The sequence below is a fragment of the Balaenoptera borealis genome, assembly GCF_965194805.1.
Source record: "Balaenoptera borealis genome assembly, chromosome: 7".
NCBI lineage: Eukaryota > Metazoa > Chordata > Mammalia > Artiodactyla > Balaenopteridae > Balaenoptera > Balaenoptera borealis.
The window spans coordinates 112,162,576-112,172,345 of NC_138864.1; the positions used below are offsets into that span (position 1 = coordinate 112,162,576).

The window sequence follows — 9,770 nt, forward strand, 5'->3', positions numbered from 1 at the left end:
GGGGACACGGGTTCGAGCCCTGGTCTGGGAAGATCCCACATGCCATGGAGCAACTAGGCCCGTGAGCCACAACTACTGAGCCTGCGCGTCTGGAGCCTGTGCTCTGCAACGAGAGAGGCCGCGATACTGAGGGGCCTGCGCACCGCGATGAAGAGTGGCCCCCACTTGCCACAACTAGAGAAAGCCCTAGCACAGAAATGAAGACCCAACATAACAATCAATCAATAAATAAATCTTTAAAAAAAAAAAAAAAAAGCTGGGCTTAATGAAGAGAAACAATTAATAAAAAAAAAAAAAAGCTTATCTGGCTTTAACTGACTCTGCTTTCTCTGCTTGTCAAGTGGGAGTTGGATTTTATTTGTACGTTTTCTAAGGGGCCCTATCTGCTCATGAAATCCTTATACAGGGGGAAGCTATGGGACAGATTCCTTAAGCGCCCCAGCGGGAGAACTCTAATCATGGTGGGAGTAATTGCTCCGTGCTGCCTTCTTCTTTCCCTTCTGCTTCATGTGTACCACAAAATAGTCATCGCATGCAATAGTGAGCCCAGCATTTAGCAAAAAGAAGCTCTGGATGTCCACTTAACCATCTTACTACTGGTCCAGGTCCTTCAATATTTTGATTTTCCAAAAATCCAGGGAACTCCTTTTCCATGAGTATCCTCAGGTCCTCCTTTGTAGAGTAGACTTTATCCCCAGCAATTTGTGAAACGTGAGCATCATGGTTTCCATGGCATGTTCCATTTGACATGGCCTTTCAGTGAGGTCTGTTGAAACCTTAGCGGAAGGTGTGGAGGGGTCACTTGGCTAGCTGGGATGCGGGCTTAGTTTATCACCTTCTAATATACTATAAACACATTTGTCTTTTTTTTTTTTTTTAATCTTCCCAGGACTAGAATTAAAATTCAACAAGGATCAGCACTTATGTCTGTTTTGTTCATTGTCATATCTCCAGCACCTAAAACAATGTTTGGCACATAGTGGACATGCAATAAATATTTCTTTAATGGGGAATTCCCAGGCAGTCCAGTGGTTAGGGCAACATGCTTCCGCTGCAGGGGGTGCAGATTTGATCCCTGGTCAGGGAACTAAGATCCCGCACGCCATGCAGTGTGGCCAAAAAAAAAAAATTATTGAATGAGTAAAGAATATATTTGACCACAAAGTTTCATGAGTTACGCTATAATAATGGGAAAAAACCCAAAATGAGACCACATTGATTAGCTTTTGAATTTTGAGTAAATCACTTAGCCTCTTTTTTTTTTTTTTCAATTGTGGTTAAAAACACACACACATAAAATGAGATTTACCCTCAACAAATTCATAAGTGTACAGTACTATATTGTTAACTATATGTACAATGTTGTACAGGGATTTCTAGAAATTTTTCATCCATGACTGACACTCTATACCCATTAAACAGCAATTCCCCATTTCCCTCTGGCAACTCCCCCAGCCCCTGGCAACCACCACTCTACTCTCTGTTTCTATGAGGTTGATTACTCTAGATGCCTCATATAAGTAGAATCATGCAGTATTTCTCATTCTGTGACTGGTTTGTTTCACTTAGCATAATGTCCTCAAGGTTTATCCATCTTTTTTATGACTGAATGATATTCCATTGTATGTATATACCACATTTTCTTTATTCATTCATCTGTCGATGGACATTTAGGTTGCTTCCACCTCTTGGCTATTGTGCATAATGCTGAAATGAACATGCGTGCAGACATCTTTTTAAGATCATGCTTTCAGAGAAAAACAAATATCGTATATTAACGCATGTATGTGGAACCTAGAAAAATGGTACAGATGAGCCGGTTTGCAGGGCAGAAGTTGAGACACAGATGTAGAGAACAGACATATAGACGCCAAGGGGGGAAAACTGCGGTGGGGTGGGGATGGTGGTGTGCTGAATTGGGCGATTGGGATTGACATGTATACACTGATGTGTATAAAATTGATGCCTAATAAGAACCTGCAGTATAAAAAAACAAACAAACAAAACAACTAATACTAAACTTTCATTGGGTTATTTGTATGGAAATATGTTAATATAAATGTTTCAAAAAAAAAAAAAAAAGATCCTGCTTTCAGTTCTTTCAGATAAATACCTAGAAGTGGGATTGCTGGATCATATGTTAGTTCTATTTTTAATTTTTTTAGGAACCTCCATACTGTTTTCCCTAATAGTTGCACCATTTTACTATCCCAGAAACAGTGCACAGGGTTCCAATTTCTCTACATCCTTGCCAGACTTTGTTTGTTTGATAATGGCCATCCTAACAGGTATGATGTGATATCTCATTGTGGTTTTGGTTTGCATTTCCCTGATGATTAGTGGTGCTGAGCACCTTTTCATATAGCTGTTGGCCATTTGTATGTCTTCTTTTCAAAAACCTCAGTTCAAGTCCTTTGCCCGTTTATTAAAAAGTTTATTTGTTTTTTTGCTATTGGGTAGTAGGAGTCCCTTACATATTTTGGATATTACCCCTTATGAGACATAAGATTTGCAAATACTTTCTCCCATTCTCTGGGGTGCATTTTTACCCTGTTGAGTGTTTCCTTTGTTGTGCAGAAGGCTTTTAGTTTGATGTCTATTTTGGCTTTCGTTGCCTGTTCTTTCAGTGTCATATCCATGAAATCATTGCCAAAACCAATGTTATGAAGATTTTCCCATATGTCTTCTTCTAGGAATTTTATAGTTTCAAGCCTCAACTTTCTATATCAGTATTTGTATAGCTCTTTCTACATTTCAAAACACTTTCATATACATTAAACCCTTAAAACAGAAACCCCAGAAGGAGGTCCCTTGGTGTTGAGTCATGATGACAGGCCCTGAGCCTTTGGGAGTTTTACTCTAGAGGTCAGGGGAGGATGGGTACTCTCACCCTGGGACATGTCTTGGTAGTCATATATCTGCCCTTCTACAGCAGAAAGTGCCCAGCCATGCTGACGCAGCAATACCTGCTCCCCATAAAGGAGGCTACTATATTCCCAGCCTCTCCTGGAAGCCAGAATCTGGCCTTGTGCAAAGGAAATGGAGGGCAAAAGCCCATCTGAGATTGCATCCAAAGTTCCTCTTAGCAGAAGTGCTGGGAGCTCATAACTGGAGTCAGAGAATGTACCTCTCCATGGATCTCTGCCTTCCTCATCCCTCCCTATAAGCTACTGTCCACAGACCTCAGTTCACAGCTGAAGGTCTTTTGCTCTGAAACTTACAAAATCGTGCAAATTTCTCTCTGGTCAAAGATAGTTAATATTCCTTTCACTAAATGCCACCCAAGGAGGCGTGGTGAGCAGAAGACCAGAGAGAACTTTAGGTGTTTAGACCTTAGGCAGGTCACTGCCCTTCTCTGAGCTGGCTTCCCCATCTATAAAATGAGCAAGAGAAGACTCTTCACAAGGTCATCCACAAGGATTAGGAACATAGTAGGTGCTCAATACACGATCCATCTCTCTTATTTTGTTTGGAGGAGATAGAGTCTGAGACCCCCTGCCTTTCATCACATGAAATGGATGGAAAACAATGTTGATGTAAATAATCAATAAACAATTTATAATAAGGGATAGAGGAGAGTTTCATGTGAGCCAAAATGAGGACTGTAGCCCAGGAGACACAGATTCAAAAAGCACTTGAATTGTGTTCCACTGGACCACAAAATGAAGGAGGCTTATATACGCAAAACCCATAAAATTACATAAGTTGTTTGCCAAGAATTAGGATTGGAGCTGGCACAAAGTAAGGGTGCTTGTTAAGCACGGATTGGTTGGGGCCCAAAATGGTTGCATAGTTACTAGGGGAGACCCTGAGACCATAAGGTTGCAACTAGCAGCTGCTAGCAGATATTGTTTTGAAAACAGCTGATGATGTCCTTGAGTTTGAGATAGTTCAGAAAATTCAGGAGTTGATGCAAGAATGTGTCTGAAACCACATCCACAATGGCCACCCGGCTCCATTGGAGACGCCTGAACCACAGTTCCTCCGTTTTTATTTTTAAATGATCTTAAATACGTCATCCGCAACAATGGAGAACAAGTGAAAAAGGCTGTTTCTCCAACCAGAAAGTTAAGGCCGAGGACACAGAACACAGGTGGCCATACTGGGTTGGCATTAATGCAAGAATGTTAGCTCCCCGTTGGGACAGGTGTGGAGCTGGATCTGAGGGGAGGAAGTGCTCTCAGACTGGTGGAGGGCAGGGGTATTTCAGGGCGGAATCTATGCTACTTAGGGGGCTGGCATTGGAGGCAGGATCTATGTTACCATGCGGAGGCATGTACAGGGCAGGATCTCTGATACTGTGAGGGAGGGGTCAGGGTCAGAAGGTGATGGGGTGTGTTGGCTGTTGCCGTGGAGAACTCTGATTGTATCCAAAGCTGGTGAGAGGCCACCCGGAGGTCCCAGGGTTCATGAGCAGAGCCTCCTGCCTCACAGCTGCGGGGAAGGTTGACTGAAGTGGACCAGAGATCTTCACTTTCTATAAAGAAATCAGGCTGCGGCAGGTAAGGAAGCCTCTTAGCAACATCCCACCCCAGGACTGCATTTCTTCTGGGTGCAGATCTGCTCCCCAGTGGGCCTCATCCAGTGAGGCAGATGAGTGTGGGGTGGTGGTTGATGGGGGGAGGGGGTGACTAGATGAAGGCCAGGCAGGTTGGTTCCTGGACCTCTGTGTGCCCTCTCGGTGCAAACGTAAGGCTCTCCAAGACAGAGGTACACAGACTCCTGAATGCCCTCTGCTCCCAGGGGGTCTCAGCAACTCTGAGGCTGGTGGTGGGAGGCAAGGAGCAGGGCCAGGGAAGAGAAACCAGAGAGTGGGGGAGGGGAGAAAAGCCGCTCCTCAGGGACCCTCGGTGACCCTGGGTCACGGACAGCCAGAAGGGACAGGGCCTCAACCTAGGCAGAATTTGATTTTAAAATGAACATTTTTCATTCACCTTGAAAAGGAGAAGGAGAATTTGCTCCTACTGGGTGCTTTCCATGTGGCAGTTTCTTTCTACACAACACAAAGTTTAATTTAATGTTCCACCAAAATCCGAAGCTGAATTTCAGGAGTGTCCACCGCGTGCCAGGTACCCTATTTGTCTGCTTTAGGTAGAACTCATGATCCTCACGGTCACTTTGAGGTGCATCCTGGATCAGAATCCCAATCTGAGTGCCACCAGGCCCAGGATGCTTCAGCGAGGCCGTGTGACCTCAGGTTCACCCCGGGGTGAAGCAGCTTGCCCCAGGTCAGAGAACAGCAAGGGGCACCTGGCCTGGCTGCTGCGTCCTAGGGTAAAACTGAAGGTGTGGGAACACCACATCCTGAAACATTCAGGGGTGCAAGAACTCAAGCAAAAAGAAACCTAGACACATGAGTCTATCTATATTTGGGGGAAAATGAATTTTTTTCCCTAAGCTGGAAGAATATCTGTTTCCTCTTGTCTCAAAGAGTCAGCACCTTTTCTCTTTTCTTCTTGCTATTTTGATCCCACCTTTAAAGGCCTCTTCTGCCTCTTCAGCCCCTCTTAAGCCCCACCCCCATTTCTTCTTCCCTAGTTTAAAACATCATTCCCGGGTTCCCCCTTTTATGCGTCTATTTCCTCACACCTGCATGCTCTCGTCTTTTCCCCTGAGACAGGGAGCCTCTGCTCTTGACCCTTTATTGACCTCCTCTTCTCTAAGTCTCAGGATAACCCCGTAAGGCAGGTGTCAGAGCCCCGTCTGAGGGATGAAGATACTGGGGTTCCAGGTCAGGAGAGCAGACCCAGTCGGAGGACATCCGTTCAGTTCTCTGTGGGCACATACAAGCCGTTTGGGGTACCTGAGGTGACACAGGTATCCCCTCCCTGCCCCCTGGGCCTCTGCTTGGAAAGGAGCCATGGGCAAAGGTGAGAAGTTCAGCCCTGCCCCTCCCCCTCTCTCCCCGCCTTCTTGTGCCGCCTTCAGACAAAATGTTACACTGTTTCTTCCACTGCCTGCACCCTCATTGGCTGGCCACCGCGCGTCCCCATTGGCTGTGGGCCCGGTGACACACTGCGATTGGTCCCTGCGCCTGTGCCGAGGTGCTGGGTCTGTCTGGCCCGGGCCGAGACACGGTCCGCACTCTCGTTGGCACGCGAGGCCGGTGACCGCTGCCACCGCTGTCAAGCCCTCCGGCGGCGCGCGTGTTCCGGGAGTGGGGACGTCGTGTGTCTGGGTGCCCATCTCCCTCCGAGGGTGAGTCGACTCAACGCTGTGGAGGGGCGGGGCTGACCTTCTCACCTTGCCGGCCGGCTGGCTCCTCCAGAAAGGTGCACTTGTCCTTGTGGGTGTTTATGTACATGCAATTGATTCAAGCCCCTGGATCCAAACAGGTGAACATTTAGGTCTGGGTCCAGACTTTAATAGGAGCGTTTGTACATGTCATCTTGACACCCTACATATTTCTGAGACTGATTTTGGATGGTTTTTTTTACATGATCTGATAAGCATAGGGAACCAAAGGAAGCTGCCGGTGGGTTGCAAAACATTATCCAGTATCTTGTATGCGTTTGCTTAGGGTTTGCTAATGAGACTGGATCACACTCATATGTTTTGCAGACTGATGCTTAAAAATGATTGAAAGTTACTCTGAACCTTGGAGAGGGTGAAGTCATAGTTTTTAAAAGTTCAGCCTAGGGAGTTTTTAAAAATGTCAGCTCTAAATGGGTACTAAGTGGTGTTTTAATTAGAAAGTCTTTGGTAGTGAAAGTATACTTTGCTTTATACATGAGAGGTGATAAAAAATTATGGCTTGATAGTATGAACCTTCACAAAATGCCTTTTTAGAAGAATGCATCAATGAAGCTGTCTTCTAACTTTGTGAGACTGAAGGTTACGCTTAGCAGGCTGATCTAATGAACAGGATTGAGCACAGTAAAAAGTTTTTAAAAAGGAAAAGATATCAGAGTTATGGCCATTCTGAAATGCCTAATATTATTTTTGGCCCCAGTTTCCCTCAGAATGAATGAGCTTTGCACAAAGTGCCCAGTAAACACTTGTTTACGGAGCTGCAGTCCCCAGAATTCCTTCACATGCAGCTTCCCATGCTGTTGTATGCTCCTTCCTCCACTTCTGTTGGAAAATGAGCGGCTTGTGCTACTTGCGCTTGTCCCGGATAGTCACAGAATTGTGACAATGACCTTCCAGGGGTGGAAAGTTTAAACTATAATCTAGTTAAGGATTTTTTTCACCTCCTTTATCCAGATAAAGAAATTAAGATTTCAGGTTTCTTGGCTCATAAAAAGTCACACTGCTGGTTAACAAAGAGTTACAACCCAGGTCTTGAGCCAATCTATAATCCATCCTGCCTTTTCCCACACTGGTTCATCTCATTGGCTGGGTACCATCTCTGGGAGCATCCCTGCATCATCCTACCCACTGTGGATTTGTAGGACTAGCTTCCTTCCACCTACTATCCCCGTACTGAGTTCCCCCAATTCTTACACCTTTCAGATGCCCGGACATTCACACTCACCCTCCAAACATGCCCCGTTTCCTGAGCCAGAATAGGATACCCAGGTTCTTGCCCCTGTATAATCCCTCCCCACCTGTCTCACATGGCAATGGGCCAGGATCACCTTCAAAGGCTTTTTCTTTTTTTTTTTTTTTTTTAATAAATTTATTTATTTTAATTTTGTCTGTGTTGGGTCTTCCTTGCTGCACGTGGGCCTTCTCTAATTGCGGCAAGCGGGGGCCAATCTTCGTTGCATTGCGCAGGTTTCTCGTTGTGGTGGCTTCTCTTGTTGCGGAGCACAGGCTCCAGACGCATGGGCTTCAGTAGTTGTGGCACGCCGGCTTCAGTAGTTGTGGCTTGCAGGCTCCAGACACGCAGGCTCAGTAATTGTGGCTCACGGGCCTAATTGCTCCGCGGCATGTGGGATCCTCCCGGACCAGGGCTCGAACCCGTGTCCCCTGCATTGGCAGGCGGACTCTCAACCACTGCGCTACCAGGGAAGCCCCAAAGGCTTTTTCTTTTTCAGCTTCTCAAATATGTGCTTCTCACTGTGAACCTTGTCAAGAGTTGAATCCATGAGATTGTAAATGCTTAGGATCCAGAGAGGTCTTTTGGGTCAGGGTTGAACTCGCTATTATTTCCTGCCCCCAAGGTTTTCTCTTAATGCTATCCTGTCTTATTCCTATTCTGATGCACCCCAGGAAGAACACTTTAGATGCTGGATACATGGATCCTGATGAAGGATCGTACCAATTTGTTGGCAAAACAAGATTGAAATGAGGAATCTGTGTGGACTGGGGCTGAAAAACTTCTCAGAGAAATTGGGACTTAAACTGGGAACTGAAGGACAAGCTGACTCTAGAGAGGTAGAAACTGGGGGCAGGGAGGCATTCTCGGTAGGAGGAAAGAGAATGGGCCACAGAATAGGGGTCGGTGGGCAGGGCAGTAATGTATACTGCTGGGGGCAGTTTCCTTAACACACTTTGTATCTGCATAGGAACTTTAGGAGAAAAGGTTTGTTTTTGTTTTGTTCTGTTTTTAAATAAAAGATCACCTATTGATCTCAGTTTTTCCGTTAATTCCCCCATTCCTAGCAAAAGAGCCAAGCTTGCAAGAAGGCGGAGGAGGGTCCTGCCCTCCCCTCCCCCATCCAAGAACATGACTTCTGTGGTACTTGTCCTGGGCGAGCACCCCTTCACACAGATCACAGATGCGGATGGGACAGATCCAACTGTATTATTGCAACAAGAGGCTCTGTCTGAAAAATATCCACCTAAGCTCCTGCTGGGTCCACAGTGCAAGTCAATAAAGATAACTTGGAAAGAATGGCTTTGGGGGATCATAGCAAATCATCCCTAGTGGAGAGCACGATGGAGCATCTAGGAATAGGATATTTAAAATTGCACATGGTCTAATGAAGGTTAACATCTTGTTTAGATCCTTGGCTTGATTCCCCACTGAAAGCAGAGTGGAAGGATCGTCTCCCATCTTTTACTGCGGTGTTCCCATCTCCCAGCTCCTGACCTGGGGCGCCCGAGGCAGGCAGGCTGAGATGGAGGCCACAGCTCCCGGCAGCTGGGCAGATGCTCTGGCGCCATCCTCACCCCAGAGGCAGGCAGAGAAGGCTGCCCTCAGAGGCAGCAAGTGATGGGAGTGTCTGCCGGCTATGGGAGAGGCAGAGGGTTGCACCCTATTCAGTGACTCAACAGTCCCCATAGCCATCCAGATATTTCCTGAGGAATGTGTTTGGGTAGAAACCTGGGAGGAAACCCAAATTATCAGCATGGGCACTGGGAGAGCTCCAGACTCCCCACAAGCCCAAAGGCCTTTGGTATTCATATTCCTAGACTACTAGAGAATTTGAGATGCTGGGAGGACCCTGGTATTTTTTCCTCCATTTGTCGCCCTAAATTCCCTGGTGTCCAGGCACATGCATTTCTCTTTAATTTAAACAGGTAAAGAAGACCTATGTTCTTCGGTTCAAAAGTTTCTTGTTTTTCTGTAGGTAGTTCAAAACCTTCACTGTTTTACTTTGCTCCCTATTAAAGATTTGTTGATGTCTGGAAATTAGAGACTATAAAAGCGTGGCCTCTGATGTAACCTAGCCCTCGGGCTGGATGGGCCTTTGTGATTCTGTGGCTGTCCTCCCCACACCGATGGCATAACTCCTGGTAATGAACGTTACAGGAGCTGAAAGGGATCAGCACGGGCAACAAAAATGGCATCTACTTACCATCTTTCCACCACTGTTCTGAGAAGCAAACCGAGGGAAAGTGGACACCCTAGTGAAGACCACACTGGTGACAGGAGACTT

General features: G+C 46.1%; 1 pseudogene across 1 annotated transcript; it reads right to left on the reverse strand.

Annotated features, from left to right (window-relative positions):
• Positions 1 to 291: 291 nt before the first annotated feature.
• On the reverse strand, positions 292 to 1,748 carry LOC309632261 (protein S100-A10 pseudogene; annotated as a pseudogene). The gene has a single exon. The product of its transcript is annotated as a protein S100-A10 pseudogene (transcript).
• Positions 1,749 to 9,770: the final 8,022 nt, after the last annotated feature.